Below are 23,231 nucleotides of genomic sequence, written 5' to 3' on the forward strand. Positions count from 1 at the left end.
GCTATGGTGACTTACACCAGCTGAGGATCTGGCTCATTGCTTTGCTTTGATTATAGCTACAGAGACTGGAGAAGATCCCTTCCTATTCCAGGAGGAAGCTCAGATGATGCGGTAATCCCTACTATAGTAGGAGAGCTCATGAGGGAGGCAGAATCTGCCCCTCCCCCAGCATTTCAAAGGTGTGGTAGGGACCATGTCCTGACCTTGGTCAGCATTAGGGTTGGGAAAGGGAAAGGAGACAGCAACACATCAGAAGAAGAGAGCAAGAACCCTGGGGGCTGGTCCTGTTAGCAGCAGCCCTACTTCTAGGATGGGCTCTGTGTGCATGTACCAGTTTCCATGGCAGGTGCAGGGAAAGCATGGAACTTCTAGGAAGGCAGAAGCATCCTTAACAAATGTGCTGTGCCAGGCCCGATATCAAGACAATGTATCCAGGCACAGGAACCTGCAGAGACTAGAGTCGTTCTGCAGTTTTCTTTTTAACATCACAAAAACAACACACACTGATCTGCTGGGCAAGGTGGTATCAAATGCCAGCTGCAGTGGTGCAATACCTACAGCTCATCAGTGACCTTAACTGAAATGAGCATTTTTCTACATCTGTCTCTCTCTAGAAAATGGAGAACAAGCTTGAAATAAAGGGTGTCAACTGGGCACTTCAAGACATCAGTATTGAATGACTGGTAAATAGAAAAGGATTTTAAATACTGCCAAACTTAAATTCCATTGGTTTCATCATGGGTATACTATTAAGTATCCGTGCGTATCATGGCACCTTCGAGATTAAATTTATCAGCTCTGCAATAGCTGTAGGGGAAGCTGGGAGGTGAATTACTGACAGGAAGAGTTGAGCTCTGGTGTGATAACTGGGCCTACAAATTTACCCTAATTGTGAGTTTAATTGTAAGATGCGAATGAACATTCCTCAGATGTCACAATAACCTGAAACAATAAATGTTGATGGGAAAAGGTCCAAAGGGAGACAGGCTGAATTAGTCCAAACAAAAAGGGCTCCTGATCATTCAAGGACAGTGTTAAGATCATGCCTGGGAAATAAGAACAGTGAGTTCAAAAATCAGTTAGCCCAAATTGATGTTGTACATTAGGCTATTGACAGGTTTCAGAGTAGCACCCTAACCCTAAATTGGTTAGTCTCTAAGGTGCCACTTCTACTCCTTTTTATTAGGCTATTGGTATACAAAATAAGGTGGGCATGAGCTATCCCACCCTTCACTCCCTTTTTGGGTCCTTAAAGAGACTTTTGGAAAAAATTGGTACTGGAGTGAACTTCACCATCATGACTGCCCCTTTCGCTGTTTCCTGGGACCGAGGGCCTCCTTCATCCTAATCCTAAGAGATGTCCAGATCAGACTGGGTCAGAGAGATGGACTCAGATGACATCACAAACTCTACCAGCTCTGGATGAATTCCCAAACACCCCTCGCATGTGAGACTGTCTCCACACCCCGACCCTGCAGTCAGTGCCTTTCCTTACCTACCTTATTTCTTCTTTCCTATCACTCTCCTTTTTCCTTCTGTCTAGTAAGGATCTGGCTTAGCTGGTCAAGTCTGTATATTTTATAACACTGCTATGAGCCGGTGACCAAAAAACCAATTAAAAATAGTGCCCTAAAGAGCCTGATGCTGGTTAAAGTTGGCTAAGTCTCAGAGGGGCTGATAAGACCATGGGCTGGGCCTGTGTTTTTCCAGCAGCAAGGCTGCAAGTGAGGGTCAACACCAGAGACAGAAGCTGCATTTTCTCTTTGCTGTTCTTTTCTCTCCCATTTTGTGTTTCTTGTTTTGTCATCTTAGGACTTCAACAACAACAACAACAGCAATAACAGTGCCAGCCCATCTCAGCTAAGCGCCTTTCCCCTAAAAAGGACAGTTATTACCATCTTTTATACCAATTAACAGGCTGCCAAATGGGGTGGTGTATGAATTCCTTCTAAAAACTCTCTACAGCTGAAGGGAACATCGGGAGTTGTTAAAAATGACAGCTTTATTTAATAAGTTATATTTTAGATACTTTAGCTGTTTTCCCTTTTCTGTATCTTTAATAGAGGGTGTGACAAAGCTCTGTCCTTGCCTCCGTGGGTCCCGCGTTTCCTGGCGGATTTCTCTAGCCTCAGAGGCTCACTGTGACCCGCCCCGTAACTCTTCTTTCTCTAGAGACAATGGTCACAGTCTACTAAGCCATTTTCATAATAAGCCAGCAAGGGAGGTGAGGAGAAGTTATCCTTCCTTGCACAGTCTCTGTTGTCTCCCAGTCTCAATGATTAATCAGGGGGCAAATGTGTGGGGGGAAGCCCGGGCCCACCCTCTACTCCAGGCTCCAGCCCAGGGACCCTAATAGTATCAGCTATGGTAGCTGACCTTTTAGAAACATGACATGTACAATTCCCTGGGCTACTTCCCCCACAGCAGCCCTCACTTCCTCAAGCTCCACTTCACCCTTACCTCAGGGCCTCCTTCCTTGTGCCTGATATGGTGTGTACTACTCAGCCTCTCCAACAGCACAACTTCCTCCCACACCTCCTGACATGCACACCCACCTGACTGGCTGGGAGGCTTTTAACTAGTTTCAGCCAGCCCCTGATTGGCTTCAGGTGTCCCAATCAACCTAGCATTCTCCCTGCCTTCTGGAAAGTTCTTAATTGGCCCCAGGTGTCTTAATTGACCTGGAGCAGCTTCCATTTCACTTATCCTGGTACTAGGGATTTGTTTAGCCTGGAGCTAATATATCTATCTCCCACTACTTTTCTATAGCCATCTGGCCTTGCCCTGTCACATGGGTTAACATGATGTTTAATGGTGTGTTTTCCATGGTATTAAGCTGGCTGAGAACTTTGCATACCAAACCTGAACCTTGTTTAATATTGCTTGATGTTGGACAGTAACTGGATTATGTAAACACCTTTGACTCTTTGGGCCTAAGTATTCCATCTAAATTAATACAACAGATCATACATGCAGGATCCAAGAGATAACTAATGAGGGCTTAGTCCTAAATCTCTTGCAGTGCCAGGAGAGAGGAAGGCACAAGACAGAGCAATGGTAACACACAAGAAGGTGGGTGGTGAAAAAGACAAAGCTCTGAAATATTGAAGAAGGACCTAAAAACAGGTGGAGTGGCAGCAGGATTAAGTCAAGGAGTCTCAAGGTGTGTCTGGGTCAACTCAAGGAGGCCTGGCCTAAGCCTGAAATAATGTACAGATATGATAGCAGGTTCACAGATTCCAAGGCCAGAAGGACCACTGCAGACATCTAGTCTGACCTCATGTATAGCACAGGCCAGAGAACTGGGGAGGGATAGCTCAGTGGTTTGAGCATTGGCCTGCTAAACCCAGGGTTGTGAGTTCAATCCTTGAGGGGGCCATTTCGGGATCCAGGGCAAAAATTGGGGATTGGTCCTGCTTTGAGCAGGGGGTTGGACTAGATGATCTTCTGAGGTCCCTTCCAACCCTGATATTCTATGATTCTATGATACTGCCAAGAATGTCCTTGAGCAGATCACTGCAGACTACGTGGCTCTGGGAAGAAGGATAAAGGAGTTTGAGGCACAAGTGATGGTCTCGTCCATCCTCCCCGTGGAAGGAAAAGGCCTGGGTAGAGACCGTCGAATCGTGGAAGTCAACGAATGGCTATGCAGGTGGTGTCGGAAGGAAAGCTTTGGATTCATTGACCATGGGATGCTGTTCCAAGAAGGAGGAGTGCTAGGCAGAGACGGGCTCCACCTAACGTAGAGAGGGAAGAGCATCTTCGCAAGCAAGCTGGCTAACCTAGTGAGGAGGGCTTTAAACTAGGTTCACCGGGGGAAGAAGACCAAAGCCCTGAGGTAAGTGGGGATGTGGGATACTGGGAGGAAGCACGAGCAGGACAGCACGAGAGAGCAGGGCACCTGCCTCATACGGAGAAAGAGGGACAGTCAGCGGGTTATCTCAAGTGCCTACACACAAATGCAAGAAGCCTGGGAAACAATCCTGGAGAACTGGAAGTCCTGGCACAGTCAAGGAATTATGATGTGATTGGAATAACAGAGACTTGGTGGGATAACTCACATGACTGGAATACTGTCATGGATGGATATAAACTGTTCAGGAAGGACAGGCAGGGCAGAAAAGGTGGGGGGAGTTCCATTGTATGTAAGAGAGCAGTATGACTGCTCAGAGCTCCGGTATGAAACTGCAGAAAAACCTGAGTCTCTGGATTAAGTTTAGAAGCGTGAGCAACAAGGGTTACGTCGTGGTGGGAGTCTGCTATAGACCACCAGACCAGGGGGATGAGGTGGACGAGGCTTTCTTTCGGCAACTCACGGAAGTTACTAGATCGCAGGCCCTAGTTCTCATGGGGGACTTCAATCACCCTGATATCTGCTGGGAGAGCAATACAGCTGTGCACAGACAATCCAGGAGGTTTTTGGAAAGTGTAGGGGACAATTTCCTGGTGCAAGTGCTGGAGGAACCAACTAGGGGCAGAGCTCTTCTTGACCTGCTGCTCACAAACCGGGAAGAATTAGTAGGGGAAGCAAAAGTGGAGGGAAACCTGGGAGGCAGTGACCATGAGATGGTCGAGTTCAGGATCCTGACACAAGGAAGAAAGGAGGGCCGCAGAATACGGATCCTGGACTTCAGAAAAGCAGACTTTGACTCCCTCAGGGAACTGATGGGCACCATCCCCTGGGAGAATAACATGAAGGGGAAAGGAGTTCAGGAGAGCTGGCTGTATTTTAAAGAATCCTTATTGAGGTTACAGGGACAAACCATCCCGATGTGTGGAAAAAATAGTAAATATGGCAGGAGACCAGCTTTGCTTAACAGTGAAATTCTTGCTGATCTTGAACACAAAAAAGAAGCTTACAAGAAGTGGAAGATTGGACAAATGACCAGGGAGGAGTATAAAAATATTGCTCAGGCATGCAGGAGTGAAATCAGTAAGGCCAACTCACACCTGGAGTTGCAGCTAGCAAGAGATTTTAAGGGTAACAAGAAGGATTTCTTCAGGTATGTTAGCAACAAGAAGAAGGTCAGGGAAAGTGTCGGCCCCTTACTCAATGAGGGAGGCAACCTAGTGACAGAGGATGTGGAAAAATCTAATGTACTCAATTCTTTTTTCACCTCTGTTTTCACGAACAAGCTCAGCTCCCAGACTACTGCACTGGGCAGCACAGCATGGGGAGGAGGTGACTAGCTCTCTGTGGAGAAAGAAGTGGTTCGGGAGTATTTAGGAAAGCTGGATGAGCACACGTCCATGGGGCCAGAAGCACTGCATCCGAGGGTGCTAAAGGAGTTGGCGGATGTGATTGCAGAGCCACATTATCTTTGAAAACTCATGGTGATCGGGGAAGGTCCCGTACGACTGGAAAAAGGCTAATGTAGTGCCCATCTTTAAAAAAGGGAAGAAGGAGGATCCAGGGAACTACAGGCCAGTTGGCCTCAGCTCAGTCCTTGAGAAAATCATGGAGCAGGTCCTCAAGGAATCAATTCTGAAGCACTTAGAGGAGAGGAAAGTGATCAGGAACAGTCAGCATGGATTCACCAAGGGCAAGTCATGCCTGACTAATCTAATTGCCTTCTATGACGAGATAACTGGCTCTGTGGATGAGGGGAAAGCAGTGGACATGCTATTCCTTGACTTTCGCAAAGCTTTTGAAACGGTCTCCCACAGTATTCTTGCCAGCAAGTTAAAGAAGTATGGGCTGGATGAATGGACTATAAGGTGGATAGAAAGCTGGCTAGATTGCCAGGCTCAACGCGTAATGGTCAATGGCGCCATGTCTAGTTGGCAACCGTTATCAAATGGAGTGCCCCAAGGGTCAGTCCTGGGGCCGGTTTTGTTCAATATCTTCATTAATGATCTGGAGGATGGCGTGGATTGCACCCTCAGCAAGTTTGCAGATGACACGAAACTGGGAGGAGAGGTAGATATGCCGGAGGGTAGGAATAGGATCCAGAGGGACCTAGACAAATTAGAGGATTGGGCCAAAAGAAATCTGATGAGGTTCAACAAGGACAAGTGCAGAGTCCTGCACTTAGGACCTAAGAATCCCATGCGCCGCTACAGACTACAGACCGAATGGCTCGGCAGCAGTTTTGCAGAAAAGGACCTAGGGGTTACAGTGGACGAGAAGCTGGATATGAGTCAACAGTATGCCCTTGTTGCCAAGAAGGCCAATGGCATTTTGGGATGTATAAGTAGGAGCATTGCCAGTCGATCAAGGGACGTGATCGTTCCCCTCTATTCAACATTGGTGAGGCCTCATCTGGAGTACTGTGTCCAGTTTTGGGTCCCACACTACAAGAAGGATGTGAAAAAATTGGAAAGCGTCTAGCAGAGGGCAACAAAAATGGTTAGGGGACTGGAACACATGATTTATGAGGAGAGGCTGAGGGAACTGGGATTATTTAGTCTGCGGAAGAGAAGAATGAGGGGGAATTTGATAGCTGCTTTCAACTACCTGAAAGGGGGTTCCAAAGAGGATGGATCTAGACTGTTCTCAGTGGTAGCAGATGACAGAACAAGGAGTAATGGTCTCAAATTGCAGTGGGGGAGGTTTAGTTTGGATATTAGGAAAAACTTTTTCACTAGGAGGGTAGTAAAGCAGTGGAATGGGTTACCTAGGGAGGTGGTGGAATCTCCTTCCTTAGAGGTTTTTAAAGTCAGGCTTGACAAAGCCCTGGCTTGGATGATTTATTTGGGAATTGGTCCTGCTTTGAACCGGGGGTTGGACTAGATGACCTCCTGAAGTCCCTTCCAACCCTGATATTCTATGATTCTATCATGCTGACAAAAAGCCACATTCTGCCCGCCTTTTATAACTAGGTGTGATGAAGAACAGATTGTTGGCAAATAGATTTTAAAAACATTACTTTAATTTCTGGGCACTCAAGATCCCCCAGCTCACTCCCCCAATATTTAAAATCAATGTTCAAGTACACTGATGTGTTGCACTTTCCCTAACATTTCAGATGTACCAGGAATACGAGATACTTGTGTCTTTGGGGAATTATTTTTAAAAATTGTTGTTTAAAGAAATACACACACAAGTGTTTAGGCTTCTCCAGCTATAGTTAGGCATCTAGGACCAGATTTTCAAAGGTATTTTGGTGCCTAGAGATGCAGATAGGCACTGAGTGGGATTTTCAAAGGTGCCAAGGACCCAGACCCTCAAAGGTATTCAGGTACCTAACTCCTATTGATTTCAGTGGCAGTCAGGTGCCTACATACTCTTTAAGGATCTCATTTATTTCAGTGAGAGTTAGGCAACTATACCCTTGTGTAAACCCCTGTAGGCACCTATCTCAATTTTTAGGCATCTAAATACCTCTTAAAATTCTGCTCTCTCCTAATATGTTGTTACTATTCTAGAGTAACATGAGCCTGATTATATTCTTACCACATCACTGGTTTCCTGTTTCCCATTGCAATGTACATGAAGAAGAACTGACCCAACCCTACCATGATAATCCTTTAACAGCGATAAGAATTTCCATAGCTGTTAGTTTTCAGTTCATTAGGGACTGAGGAAGTACGAAGTGCCACCATCTTTACCTTAGGCACTTCAACTCTCTGTGCCTATTTAGGAATTATTGTTAATATAAATTGTATTTAACCATGACCCCTTCTTGGGGACGCACATAATCTGAATTTTTGAGCTACCTCCCAAAATGGGAAAGGCTCTAACAGAAAGAACCATGTTGTTTACCTCTTTCTTTGTGAATGAGAGCCATTGTCTGCCCTTTTCCCCCCAATAAGCAAAGACAGGTTTTTTATGAGTGTGGAGTTTTCTGAAGTGGAGGCTCTGTTCGGCTGCAAATCTTTATTCAGCATTAGGGCTGGCAGGCGTTGAGGCTGTACCAACTATTGATGCTACCTCAGCTGCTGAGAAGAAGGCAGGGGGTCAGATTTTCAAAAGAGCTCAGGTCCCACAGAGAACAATGAAGAAACCTCAGCCCCCGCCCCCTCCCCCTCCCCGCCCTCCCTCCCAGTGGGAACAATGGGAGCTGCTTGGCACTGAGAGTTATTTAAAATCCAGCATTGGCGTTTTGGACACCTTACACATTTACTGAGTCAGGTGCATCTGAACTGCAAGCTTTGGCTGCAGAGTCTGACTTCTCATAGCAAACTGTGTGGTTTATCAGCAAGAAATGTTCGGAGTCTTTCCAGTGATAATGCTGGTGGAAGAGAGGTCATCCATGCTCATGGCCTAGATCCATTACAATTCATTGGAAATGTTTTCTTGCCTTATTTTGTATAAATCATTTTGAAGCAAAATAAAGGCAAACAATTCTGAAAAGACAAAAAGATGTTGAGTTTCAAAGAGAATCTTTGTATGTGTTACAGCTCAAAGGGGAGTCCTTGAAGTCTTGTTTATACCTTCTCTCCAGTTGTCATAGATTCCTAGATGCCAAGGGTAGAAGGGACCATTGTGATCATCTAGTCTGATCTCCCATACAGCACAGGCCAGAGAACTGCCCAAATAATTCCTAGAGCATGTCTCTTAGAAAAACTTCCCATCTTGATTTAAACATTATCAGTGCTGGAGAGTCCACCAGAACCCTTGTTAAATTGTTCTAATGGGTAATTGCTCTCACTGTTAAAAACTCTCACTTTATTTCCAGTTTGAACTTGTCTAGTTTCAACTTCAATCCACTATATCATGTTAGACCTTTTTCTGCTAGATCAAAGAGTCCATTATCAAATATCCCCCCCCCAATGTTGGTAGATTTATAAAAGGAGAGTTTGTGGTGGTGCACAGAGGTGGGCATATACACTTGTAAGGTGCTTGGTCTTGCTAAGAGGATGCGTACCATAGAAAGCCAGAAGGAAAGCATAGAACCATATATGAAAATATTAATAGCATCATATGAAGATTTGTTCATAGAGAATGGGTGCCTTCCAGCAACATACAAGATACATTTAAGAGAAGACACAGAATCGGTGGTACATGCTACACAAAAAGTTCCACAAGTCTTAAGAACATGGCTAGAAGAAGATCTGCAAAACATGACAGCAAATGGTATCATTCAGAGACTAGAAGAAACAACAGATTTGGTTCACTCCTTCATAACTGTAGAGAAAAAAGAAGGGGGACTACAGCTGTGTATATTCATACAAAACCATAAAGAGAGAACACTTCCATTTGCCTACAAGAAGTAAACTATTTGTCTGAGATGGTAGGAACTAAATTCTTTAGAAAATTAGATGCATCAACAGGATTTTATCACACAGAGAACTCCTAGATCTGTATTTTCAGCACACCATTTGGCAAACAGTGGTTCCTAGGATAGTCTTTTGGACTATGTTAGTTTCTAGAAGTGTTTCAGTGTATGAGCCAGATGCTAGAGAGTCTAGCAGGTGTGAAAGTGTATGTAGATGACATGATAATTTTGGGCAGCACTGCCATTGAACGTCAGGAACAAGTGAGGAGGGTACTAGAAATTGTGAGAGCTAATAACCTTAAACTGAATAAAGCCAATGTCAATTTCAAGTTATGGAAATAACTATAATTGGGAGAGATGGACCTCAAAGGGAATATTGCCTGATGAATCAAAGATTCGGGCAACATCGAACATTCTGACACCTGAAGATGAAAAGGGAATTCAAAGACTGCTAGACATGTTGAATTGTGCCCTCAGGTTCATACCTAACCGTAAGATCTCAAAACTCATCGAAAACATCTCCTCCACAAAGGGCATGGATGCCAGACCACGAAAGAGCGTTCAATGACTTAAAGCACATTCTAACATCAGCTCCAGTGCTGCAATTTTTTTGACCCACTGAAAAGCATCTAACTCTCTTGAGGAAAGGACTGGGAGTAGTACTATTACAGTGTTAATGGAAATGATTAGTTGCCAGTCTCATATGCATCTCTGGCTATGACAGCCACTGAGAAAATGTATGCACAAATTGAAAAAGAGGTCTGGTATATGGATGGACAAGGTTTCATGACTTTCTCTCTGGCTATAGCTTCAGAACAGAAACCGATCACAAACCACTGGTTGCAAAACACAAAAAGGGACTTAAGGAAGCACCACCTAGGATACAACCTAGTTCTGCGTGTAGTAGGATGTGACCCTTGAGTTCCAATCTGGACCTCAAGAGCATATGATCCAACTGACAATTCACAGCATGATTATCTAGAAAAAACAGTAAACATACATGTGAACATGATAAAAGTATCATACACTGTATCTCTGGGCATATGGGATGGATTGGAGATAGAAATAGCTAAAGATAAAAATGACAAGCAGTGATACAAGTAATAAGTAAAGGAGGAAACCATGACCTCTTCCCACCTGCCTATTACCACTACAGAAATGAGCTTTCAGAGATCTCAGGAGTCCTCTTAAGGGGGACACAGATCATGGTTCCCACAATGATGATAAGGAAAATATTGGAATGAATACATGAAGGGCACCTGGGAATGACCGAACCAAAAGGAGAACTGGAGAAGTTGTATTCTGGCCAAAGATGAAGACTGAAGACATGGCGTGCAGGTGTGGAACATGTCAGATGGACAGAGTTTCCCAGCAGAGAAAAACCCAATGATTTTGCACAAACAGTTTGGAGTTCCGCGGGTCAAAATTGGAATTGACATGCTCAACCTGATAAGAGATGGTCACCTGGTTATAGCAAGACTATTTTACCAGTTTCCCAGAAGTAGTCACACATGAAAATACTCCCACAATCACAGTTGTCAGGCACATTACCTCTGTATTTGCACATCATGGAATTCCATGAACAGTAATAACTGACAAAGAGCCACAATTCAAGAGTAGGGAATATGTGCATGTGACAGGTTTCAATTGGTCCACCGAGCAGCTTGGGGGCGGTGGGGAGCTACTGCCTCACCGGCAGGCCTTGGTCACACCTTTCCGTCACTAGGGAATTAGCGGAGGGAGGTGTGCCGGCCAGAGTCAGTGGCACGCCCCTCAGGCAGGGGGAGCGCTGGCAAGAGTCTGGCGTTGTCAGGATTCTGCTACCCAAGGCTGGTTGGCCGGGGTAGGGGAACACAGCCCCCCCCCTCAATCCATTGCTTTCCAGCCCAGGGCCCTGACAGTGGCAGGAGGAGAGGGTCCCACCACTGGGTCAGCGGGGAGCCATCCGCAACACGCTGACCAAATAGACCCACCGCACTGTGCAGTTCTGCCCCTGGGCTACTTCCTAGCCGGTCTCTCGAGCGAGTCCCTCTGGTCCCTCCATCTCGTCAGGGTATTCAGCTGCTGGCAGCTCCACCTCCCACTCCACGTCACGCTCACGCTGGCCCGGGTTACTGCCTGGCTCCTCCAGTTCCTCCAGGTACTCCTCCAGTTCCTCCAGGCAGCTGGCAGTCCTGGTAGCTCCAGTCCTTCCTCCAGGTCAGGTTTCTCCGGGTCCAGGGCCTCCCCTGGCTCGGCAGCAGGGTCTGAAGGGAACAGCCAGCAGCCTGTGTCTCCCTCCCTCCCTGGTGCTGCCCTGACTGGGCCAAGGGCCCTGCCCTTTGTACTTCCTGTTCCACCCCTCCCTCTCCGGGGTTGGAGTAAATTTGGTCTGGCGCTGCCCACTCAGGCTGAGAGAGTGGCTCTTTACCCTCCGGTTCAGAGGGAAGCCACCCTGGCTCCCTACAGTGCACTTCGCTAAAATGTATGACTTTCATCATGAAACATCAAATCTCAGATAACCTCAAACCAGTGGATTAGCTCAACGTGAAGTATGTATAGGGACAAACTTGCTCAAAAAAGCAGTGGATGAAAGAGAAGAAAGTTACCTATTGAACTCCTCTACAACAGATGTATAAACACTAGATTACCAGGTATGGGACTAAAAACAAAAAGGATGACCGAGGACTCGGTGATAGTGAGGAAAAGACTGGGAAAGTACAAACAGACACAATTTTACAATGAAGGGGCAAGACCTCTTCCACAAAGCAAAGCCTTGGGGAGAATTTGGCAAGATAGAGCAATTAAAGAACAGTAATCTCGCTCTTACTTGAGATCACAGACCAAGGCGAAATCATACAAAGAAACCATAAGCATCTGCTCAAGATACCTGAGAGCTTGGCTGAGACATGTGAAGTGAGAGCACAAACACAAGTTGAAAACAATTCACAAGCTGACCCTGTTAGTGACCACGAGACTGAATTGTCCTTTACAGAGGATTTGCAGTAAGGCCGGTGGGGAAGACTGCTGCAGCAAGTGTTGTGTGAGAACAACCTGAAGGACTGTTAAATCAGTGATAATATTTGTAATTGCTTGATAGTTTAATTGATTTGTGTTTTCGTTCAGTCTGGGAATTTAGAAAGGGCTCTAACAAAGGGAAGATGTGCTACAGAGTTAAGCCCTCCAGGAAGTATACACTTCCTATATGCTTTTCACGCCATCTTTGATTTCCTGTGCTATAATTCCTTCTGAAGGCAGAAACAAAGAAACCCAGAATGAGGAAGTCACAGGCTGCAGCTATGCACAGTCGTAGACACTTTATCTCATTTCTGTACATAAACTCTTTATTATGAACAGGCACTATCTTGACACCGGTCTGCTCATCAGTAAGATACTATCCTAATAACTCTGCTAGTGGCTCTCAAGCCCACACTACAGGATAGTGTGTTTAGATAATGGAGCTGATTCTGCACGGTGGTGACTCCTGTGTTGTTATGTATCCACATACAAAGAGGGTGTAAAACCACCATCCTGATCTGGCAACATTTTAAATGTATTTTTGCATTTGCTGTGAAGAGATGTAAATTACTACTTAAGAGGCAAAGCATGGAAGAATCACACCTAATAAATACTGCTCAGCTCTATGTTTGGTGAACTAGTCAGGACCTTGTTCTTCTAGTGTTTGAGACATGTAGGAGAGAGCGGCTGGGTGTTCTGCTCTCTCCCCTCCTTTCTTTAGTGCTGTCAATAAAAAAGAATCTTAAAATTGTACCCTGGTGAAAAAGTCTTTTAGTACAAAGGCGCCTTCATGTTGTGTGGCATATCCTGTAGACAGATGTGCCTTTTAATGGCTTCCATCTCCCGGTGACTCTCTGAGGTGTCAAAAATCTTCTTCTTTTTTTTAAACTAAATTCAGCAATGATACCTCAGCTGTGTTCTCATGTGGAGGCCTCTGTCTCTGAGTGTTTGCCATTAGAGAGGCACCTGCCTTTTGTACATTTTGTACATTTGTATCTGCCTTTTGTACATTTCCATGAGCAGATGTGACCTCCAAGAGCTAAATTCCTTCCTTCCTCTTCCCTCTTTTTATGCCGAAGTTGGATGCCATTTCGTTCAATGAGCATCCCAAGAAACAGCTATGTTAAAAGAATTTAAAGTTGCAAAGTCAAGCACTCAAAAGTTAGGAAATTCCAGAATTAAGGTTACCCATGCAACCTTAATTTGGCATACTTGTGTGTATACATAACAGTAGTCCTTTAATTATATGATCACATGGTCTTTTTTTCTACAGGACCCCAGCCTCACCAGTTGAATGAATAGATACTCAATCTTTCTTTTTGTCCTCCTCGGACAGTGTTTGGCCTGTGGTCTTATTTACTAGTCACCATCCAAACCCCGCACTGAAATCAGCATTATTAATTTCCTCATGAGCCTTTCTACGACACACATCATTAAAGTATCTGAGAGCTTCACAAATGTTAATGAATCTATGTCCACAACTCCCCATGAAGTGAGGTGGGTTGCTCTGCCTGATTCAGCCCAAAGATTTGAATGTGGGTCTCTCACACCTGGGCTATTGGCTATTTAGGGGTGGGACTCTCTCAGTGTCTCCTGTTGGAGGTGTTCCATGTCACAGAAATAATTAAATATTCATCGGGCCAGAGAAAAAGCTAGTGTGGATGACTCTTTGGCCCAGTGGTTCGGGCACTCGTGGAATATGGAAAAGATTGGTTCAAGTTCCTGTTCCAATGAATATCTAATAATTCAAAATGAGTGTTGAACTATAACATACTGTTTTTTAAAGAAAATAGAATTCATAGTTGACACAGGCGTATACTCCCAGCTGTCATAGTTTGTTCCAATGGTTAATCACACTCACTGTGAAACAAATGTCTGCCTTATTTCTAGTTTGCACGTGTTTGGCTTTAATTTTCAGCCACTGGTTCTGTTCTGCCTTTCTCTAGTAGATTAAAGAGCCCCCTAGTACCCAGTATTTTCTCCCTGTGAAGGTCCTTGGACATTATATGTCATTTGAGCCACCTGAGTTCAGTTCCCCACTCCATCACGGACTTCCTGTGTGACCGAGGACTAGTCTCTGTGCTTCAGTTCCCTGACTGTAAAATGGGATAAGAGCAATTCTCTACCTCACAGAAGTGTATAAGGAGAAACACGTTACAGACTAGCATGTGCTTAGATAGCACGGTACCTAAGAAAACAGGGAAGGGTGAGGATGGGCAAAATTATTCACAGCCCAGTTTGGTTTTTGGTGTTTCTTCCTTGTCATTTGTTATGAAATATTATTATTGCCTGGCCTTCAGCCTCTGCTTTGTATAGTCTAAGACATGGTTCTTATCTTGTAAACAGGAAGCACTGCCACATTTTCATTCTAATACCGATGGAAAGGGATTTGGGCCCTTGTCCAGCCACCACATTCTGTTATGAAACCTCTGCAGTACTTGAGTTTCACCAGGGAACAACGTTCGCCTGAACTCTCAGCTTTCCTTGCTTTTGGCACTTAAAATTAGACCCTAATGTCACTTGAACATATTATATTCGTACCCAATTTGTTATTGATATTTGGTTCCCACGTCACATATTTTTGTCATGTTTCTCAGGGCCTCACTGTCTTGCTTATGCTAATGTCTCCATTGATGGGGTGTGATTAGGAGCTTTCCTCCCAGCCTATGGTGAATGCGGTAGAAATCTCAATAGAAGAAATGGAAAATTACAGCTAATGTGTAAAAACCTCTTGTGCCTTCCTGCTCTCTTTCTACTGCCAAAATGCAACTAGACTTGCCTCTTTGTATTTATCAATTTAGACATCACCAGTTATTAAGATACGGTGTCAAATTCTCCAGATTAACTCAACCAGTCACCAAGCTACTGATTCTTCATGTAATAATTTATCTAGGAACGAACTCCTTCATGACTATCTTGACTTGATGTTGTGGAATCCGTTATGAGATGCTGGAGTTGTGATGGGTGCTGTCCCTACAGATACAGAACGTTCTGTTTTACCTTTCCAGTGGTCAGAAAAGAACTGATCTCCCTGAGTGGGCTATTTCTTTGTTCTGTTCAAGTTTTCATACTATGCCCAGTACCATGGTATCTGAGTGCCTTCCAGGAGCATGCCAAGTGATGTAACTAGCATTTGTCATGTGTGGTTTATTCTTTCTCCTTTCCTTTCCCCAGGGGGAAAATGGTGTGAGGATTTTTCTGGGTGTTTTTACATCTCCTGAGCTGTATTTTTGTGATTGATAAGCAAGGTCTGAGACGTGCACCTTGCAATTTGAATGGCCTTTTTTTTTTGGCAGCTATATCCTATTGTAAATATAACTGATGTGCAGTCTACATGAGGCGCTCAAACCTAAGAGAAAGGACTTGGGTGTAATGAACACAAGGAAAATTCTTTATTGGGGTTGCTGGACCTGTAGGTCCCTAGTTTCCAGACTGAGTTTGTGCCGCAGAGTTACCACAGTATTGTTCAAATCCTGGCCCAGATTAAGCAATCACCTCATCTGCAATACAATACACTGCTATCTGAACCTGAGCAGGTGGGGGGAGAGTTGCAGATGTGGCAGGTAAACAAACATCCAATACAATCATTCATCACCTTCTAACAAACAGCAGCCCATCATTAAATGATGATACCCACTTTCATTGTCCGGTACCTCAATCTCTCCAAATAACTTTAATGGACAAATGAAACAAAAGTATGGTCCTGAGCACACTGTCCCTGATCCAAAACCCATTAAAAACAGTGAAAACCGGGAAGAATTAATAGGGGAAGCAAAAGTGGAGGGGAACCTGGGAGGCAGTGACCATGAGATGGTAGAGTTCAGGATCCTGACGCAAGGAAGAAAGGAGAGCAGTAAAATACGGACTCTGGACTTCAGAAAAGCAGACTTTGACTCCCTCAGGGAACTGATGGGCACCATCCCCTGGGAGAATAACATGAGGGGGAAAGGAGTCCAGGAGAGCTGGCTGTATTTTAAAGAATCCTTATTGAGGTTGCAGGAACAAACCATCCCGATGTGCAGAAAGAACAGTAAATATGGCAGGCAACCAGCTTGACTTAAAAGGAAATCCTTGCTGATCTTAAACACAAAAAAGAAGCTTACAAGAAGTGGAAGATTGGACAAATGACCAGGGAGGAGTATAAAAATATTGCTCAGGCATGCAAGAGTGAAATCAGGAAGGCCAAATCACAGCTGGAGTTGCAGCTAGCAAGAGATGTTAAGAGTAACAAGAAGGGTTTCTTCAGGTATGTTAGCAACAAGAAGAAAGTCAAGGAAAGTGTGGGCCTCTTACTGAATGAGGGAGGCAACCTAGCGATGGATGATGTGGAAAAATCTAATGTACTCAATGCTTTTTTTGCCTCTGTCTTCACAAACAAGGTCAGCTCCCAGACAACTGCACTGGGTAGCACAGCATGGGGAGGAGGTGGCCAGCCCTCTGTGAAGAAAGAAGTGGTTCAGGACTATTTAGAAAAGCTGGATGAGCACAAGTCCATGGGGCCGGATGAGCTGCAGCTGAGAGTGCTAAAGGAGTTGGCGGATGTGATTGCAGAACCATTGGCTATTATCTTTGAAAACTCATGGCGATCGGGGGAGGTCCCAGAGGACTGGAAAAAGGCTAATGTAGTGCCCATCTTTAAAAAAGGGAAGAAGGAGGATCCGGGGAACTACAGGCTAGGCTCACCTCGGTCCCTGGAAAAATCATGGAGTAGGTCCTCAAGGAATCAATTCTGAAGCACTTAGAGGAGAGGAAAGTGATCAGGAACAGTCAGTATGGATTCACCAAGGGCAAGTCATGCCTGACTAATCTAATTGCCTTCTATGACGAGATAACTGGCTCTGTGGATGAGGGGAAAGCAGTGGACATGTTATTGCTTTACTTTCGCAAAGCTTTTGATACGGTCTCCCACAGTATTCTTGCCAGCAAGTTAAAGAAGTATGGGCTGGATGAATGGACTATAAGGTGGATAGAAAGCTGGGTAGATCGTGGGGCTCAACAGGTAGTGATCAGTGACTCCATGTCTAGTTGGCAGCTGGTATCAGACGGAGTGCCCCAAGGGTCAGTCCTAGGGCTGGTTTTTTTCAATATCTTCATTAATGATCTGGAGGATTGCGTGGACTGCACCCTCAGCAAGTTTGCAGATGACACTAAACTGGGAGGAGAGGTAGATATGCTGGAGGGTAGGGATAGGATACAGAGGGACCTAGACAAATTAGAGGATTGGGCCACAAGAAATCTGATGAGGTTCAACAAGGACAAGTGCAGAATCCTGCACTTAGGACGGAAGAATCCCATGCTCTGCTACAGACTAGGGACCGAATGGCTCGGCAGAAGTTCTGCAGAAAAGGACCTACTGGTTAAAATGGACGAGAAGCTGGATATGAGTCAACAGTGTGCCCTTGTTGCCAAGAAGGCTAATGGCATTTTGTGCTGTATAAGTAGGGGCATTGCCAGCAGATCGAGGGACGTGATCATTCCCCTCTATTCTACATTGGTGTGGCCTCATCTGGAGTACTGTGTCCAGTTTTGGGCCCCACACTACAAGAAGGATGTGGAAAAATTGGAAAGAGTCCAGCAGAGGGCAACAAAAATGATTAGGGGACTGGAACACATGATTTATGAGGAGAGGCTGAGGGAACTGGGATCATTTAGTTTGCGGAAGAGAAGAATGAGCGGGGATTTGATAGCTGGTTTCAACTACCTGAAAGGGGGTTCCAAAGAGGATGGATCTAGACAGTTCTCAGTGGTAGCAGATGACAGAACAAGGAGTAATGGTCTCAAGTTGCAGCGGGGGAAGTTTAGGTTGGATATTAGGAAAAACTTTTTCACTAGGAGGGTAGTAAAGCAGTGGAATGCGTTATCTAGGGGTGTGATGGAATCTCCCTCCTTAGAGGTTTTTAAGACCCAGCTTGACAGCGCCTTGGCTGTGTTGATTTAGTTGGGGATTGGTCCTGCTTTGAGCAGGGGGTTGGACTAGATGACCTCCTGAGGTCCCTTCCAACCCTGATATTCTATGATTCTATGAAAAGGCTTCTACTGACTTCAGTAGGCTTTGGATCAAGCCCATGCTCAGCATGAAATGCTGCTGCTAAGAAATCTGATAATGGGCTAAAAATATTAAAGTGCCCTAGGTGCAGATTCTCAAAGGTACAGAGGAATCTAACGTCTGCTGAAATCAATTATTTTTAAGGATCTAGGCCTGTCAAGGTTCCTCCCCCACTCTGAACTCTAGTGTACAGATGTGGGGACCTGCATGAAAACCTCCTAAGCTTACTTTTACCATCTTAGGTTAAAACTTCCCCAAGGTAAAAATTAATTTTATCCTTTGTCCTTGGAATATCCACTGCCACCACCAAACTCTAACTGGGTTTACTGGGAAACGTAGTTTGGACACGTCTTTCCCCCCAAAATCCTCCCAACCCTTGCACCCCACTTCCTGGGAAAGGTTTGGTAAAAATCCTCACCAATTTGCATAGGTGACCACAGACCCAAACCCTTGGATCTGAGAACAATGAAAAAGCATTCAGTTTTCTTACAAGAAGACTTTTAATAGAAATAGAAGTAAATAGAGGTAAAGGAATCACCTCTGTAAAATCAGGATGGTAGATACCTTACAGGGTAATTAGATTCAAAACATAGAGAATCCCTCTAGGCAAAACCTTAAGTTACAAAAAAGACACACAGACAGAAATAGTCATTCTATTCAGCACAGTTCTTTTCTCAGCCATTTAAAGAAATCATAATCTAACGCATACCTAGCTAGATTACTTACTAAAAGTTCTAAGACTCCATTCCTGTTCTATCCCCGGCAAAAGCAGCATACCAACAGACACAGACCCTTTGTTTCTCTCCCTCCTCCCAGCTTTTGAAAGTATCTTGTCTCCTCATTGGTCATTTTGGTCAGGTGCCAGCGAGATTACCTTTAGCTTCTTAACCCTTTACAGGTGAGAGGATTTTTCCTCTGGCCAGGAGGGATTTTAAAGGGGTTTACCCTTCCCTTTATATTTATGACAAGGCCTAAGTGATGTAAAAGCCTAAATTCCATTTTCAAAAACTCCTGAGTCATTTGGGTGCTTTGGAAAATGCTTCCAAATCTCCCTTAAAAGATCAATGCAAATTTACAGCAGCTAGCACAGGAAACAAAGTCATGTATATTTCTAACTTCTCAGGAGACAGTTATTCCCTAATCTCCCTAATTTTGATTAAAAGAAGAGAGAAAAAGTCGGCTAAAGCTGTCACACTGATTCTTCCCTTTAAAAGGACTTATTTTTGCAATTATTTGGTGTGTTCTTCTACTAAAGCCACACTCCTATCTTTGCTTTTGATACTTTACCAAGATCTTCAAGCTGCTGGCCCCCATCTCACCTTTATTAAAAGAAATCACAGTGGACAACAATGAAATGGAATTCTTGCCCCCTGTCTATTTCCCCCACACTCACACACTTTGTTTGAAGACACATGGCATCCCTTCAGACCTTCAGATTTGCACCTCCACAGAACTGGAGGCCGGGAAGTTGAATGTATCTATTAAAGCTCCCCTTCCCCCACATGTATTTCTGCCAATAACTCTTTCAGCCATATGAAATTCATTTTCATCTTCATACTTTTCATATGCCCTCTACAAATCTGCTCTCCAACTATTGTCACTGCTGGGATGAAAAGCTGTGTGTAGCAAATGGCTCTGTTTACTTGTAGAACTGGGAAGCCAGTTCTTGAATTACTGTTCAGTTTTAATGGCAATATGTAGACAATGTTGACTTCAGGCATCAAACTAAACAATTTAATAACACCACTAGGCTAAGGATGATTATGTCATGTTAAAAATGCAGGGTGGTCATCTGCTTTCAGTGTATCATAACTTACCCTGTAATGTTTTCTCTCTCCTGTACTCACAAGTAACAAAAGAAAAATAAACCAGAATTAATTTACAAACTCTCCAACACGAATGTATGTAATTAATAGTTCCCACTATACATTGTCTCAGAATTAGATTGTACATGAACATTAGTGAGCAAGACTGTAAGATGTCTCTCCAATTTTCCTGCATTGCTGGAGTGCAAAGCACCAGTGTCACTGCATTTCTGTTAATGCACGTAGCCTCAGCTAGCCCATGCCAAGGAACAGAACGTTTTCTATCTTTCTATGTAGCCCCAAGGATAGAAAACCTTTACCTGATTCATAAAAAATGAACTAGATGGATCCAGTTTCACCAATTGACTTCACTGTTTGGAAGCCTGATGACAATATGTAAGGAATGACTCAGACAAGGGAGCGAAGCCATACATTTAAAACAACTTTCTGGAAAAAAAGAAACATCTGCAGTCTGAAATATAAAAGAAATTCCACCACTCTAGTGTTCCCCCCCGGGTAATGATGGCAACATTACTCAGCAAAAATCAGGAGGAGGAAGAAATATTTTATGAGTTAACTGATGTGCTGCTTTTCCCATTATAGTATTAGTCGGAAAGACTGCCACTCACTTATTGTCTTTTGCAATTTTGAAAAATGTATCAATTGCTTTATAAATATTACTAGTGTTTTATGTGTAGACCTGCCCTGAGAATGTTAAATGGGAAAAATACATCTTACCAACTTTGGATGACATTCTACCCAGGCTGGCTGGTGGTACTGTATTCTCTAGTCTAGACACTGCAAGTGGTTTCTGGCAGATTCCACTGGAAGAGGAAAGTGCCAAATTAACAACCTTGGTTACACCTTGGAGGAGATTCTGTTTTAGGAGATTACTTTTCAGGATAGCTTCAGTGCCAGATAATTTTCAGAAAAAGATGTCTGAACTTCTTAGTGGACATGAAGGCACAGTAGTCTATATGGATGGCATCCTTGTGTATGGAGCTACTAAAGCTGAGCACAGTATGCCAGTGGAGGAAGTACTTAACACTATCTCTGCATGGCAATTTAAATTAAATTATGGGGAAGTGGAAATTGCAAATTTATGCAGATAGAGATTGAATTTCTGGGCTAACTTGTTAGTCAACACACTATTACACCAAGACAAAAAAAAATAAAATAAAGCCATAATAGATCTTAAACTCCAACAGAACATATCACAATCCAGACAACTTTTGGGCCTGATTACCTATTTGGAGAGCTATTTACCTGATTTGTTCATCATTTTACAGCATCTAAATAAGCTGTTATGAAAACCCTTAGCCTGGGACTGGATCAGGATAAGGCATTTAAGCAAGCAAAGAAGCTGGTAATGGAAGCACCAGTCCTTGTTTTCTTTTACCCAAACAAACAAACAAACAATTGTTAGCACAGGTGCAAGTAGCTATGGACTGGACAGCAGCAGCACGATGGGAAAATCACTCTGGTTGCCTTTTGTTCACAGACTCTCACAAATGCAAAGAAAATGTACACTCAGATTGAAAAAGAATGTTTGGCCAGCATGTGGTCATCTGAAAAAAATTACCAATACCTTTATGGGCTCGGATGGTACAAACTCATCACTGATCACAAGCCCTTTGTGTCATGTATTAATGTGAAGGATCTTGATCCCTCCTGCATTGTCAATGTTTACTAATGCACAAGCTCAAATTCAACCTTATAGCTGAGTGTTCGCATGGGAATAAACTACTTGTCACTGATGCTCTTTCCTGCTATGCAGAAACTGTCTGAAGACAAAGAGTTAGAAGCTGAGATCCAGGCCTTTGTTGGGGCAGTGGAGAGCCATTGTCACATTGGAAAACCCTTTCTTGAATCCATTCGACATGCTATAAAGGAAGACATAGAATTGCAATGAATCCTGAGGTATGTAAGATGTGGCTGGCCTGCACAGAACAAAGCCAATGCAGAGTTATCAGAAATGTCTTCGGTGAGAGGGAATGGCTGGGGAAATCCTAAGGCTTTCTAACACATGGATCCATAAATAGTCATTCTCAAGAAACTCTGACAGGAGTTGGTACAAACAGTCCACCAGAAGCACCAAGGACAAAGTGTTGGGAAAGAGCAAAAGACTCAATATGTTGCCCAGGCATTAGGAAAGATATTCAGGACAGGGTCTCACACTGACAGTTGTCTGATGAGAATAAACCTAGCCAGCGGAGAGAACCTCTTATAACAACTAAGCTGCTAAGTCTCTCCTGGCAAAGATTGGCAGCTGCTCTGTGTGAGATGTCAGGGAAACATTTCTTAATAGTAGCTGACTTCTACTCAGATTGGTTTGAAATCTTACAGCTTCCTACAACATCTAGTGCAACAGTTATAATCAAATTGAAGGATATCTTTGCAAGCCTTAGTAACTGACAGTGGGCTACAGTTCACTGCAAAACAATTTGAGATGTTTGTACATGAGTGCTATTGTGAGCACATAACTATGAGTCCATATTACCTGCAAGCTAATGGAATGGCAGACTGCGCTGTCAAAACTGCTAAAATTATAATGAAGCAAAAAGATCACTTAGCCTTATTTACCTATCGCACACCTCCTACTATGCCAACCAGTGAAAGCCCTGCCAGGCTGTTAATGGGTCGTCAGCTCTGTTCTGTGTTACCCTCTTTACTGGATCTGCTGACACCAGAATGGCCAGATTGGAAGCTGTCCAGAAATATGATGCGTAGGCTAAAAAGTCTTGTGAGGAATTTTATAATCACAGATATTCTACTAGACCTCTACCGCCCCTACATACGAGTGACCAGGTGAGAGTAAAATTAGACAATGAAGCTAGATGGAGTATCACCTCTGGGGTACAGCAACCCAGTTATACACCCTGTTCTTGTGTAGTACAGATTGGGGAAAGAGACTTTACCAGGAGTAACGGGAGAAACCTGTGAACTGTTGCCCAAGGACCGAAACAATCTCTGCCAAGACCACCACAGATGAACTTAGATATAACACCTGAACAAGGCAGCGAAGCTCCAGAGAACCTGTGTGGTAGCTTCATACCTGACATTATTATGCCACAGACTGGGAATACCTGGGGAGGTAGAATTGCTATGTGATCTGGCGGAGAGGTGAGGCCTGTCCTCAGGATGGATTCATGGACACAGTATGAATTCAGGTCGATGGGGCAGAATAATCCCTGCCCTCTCCAGGGGGACTCATGGTCCCAA

General features: G+C 44.0%; 1 long non-coding RNA gene across 1 annotated transcript in view; it reads left to right on the forward strand.

Annotated features, from left to right (window-relative positions):
• LOC141985713 (uncharacterized) overlaps positions 1-23,231 on the forward strand; it is a 316,735-nt gene that overhangs the window by 217,421 nt on the left and 76,083 nt on the right. The window lies entirely within an intron of this gene.

The sequence above is a fragment of the Natator depressus genome, chromosome 4, assembly GCF_965152275.1.
Source record: "Natator depressus isolate rNatDep1 chromosome 4, rNatDep2.hap1, whole genome shotgun sequence".
Lineage (NCBI taxonomy): Eukaryota > Metazoa > Chordata > Testudines > Cheloniidae > Natator > Natator depressus.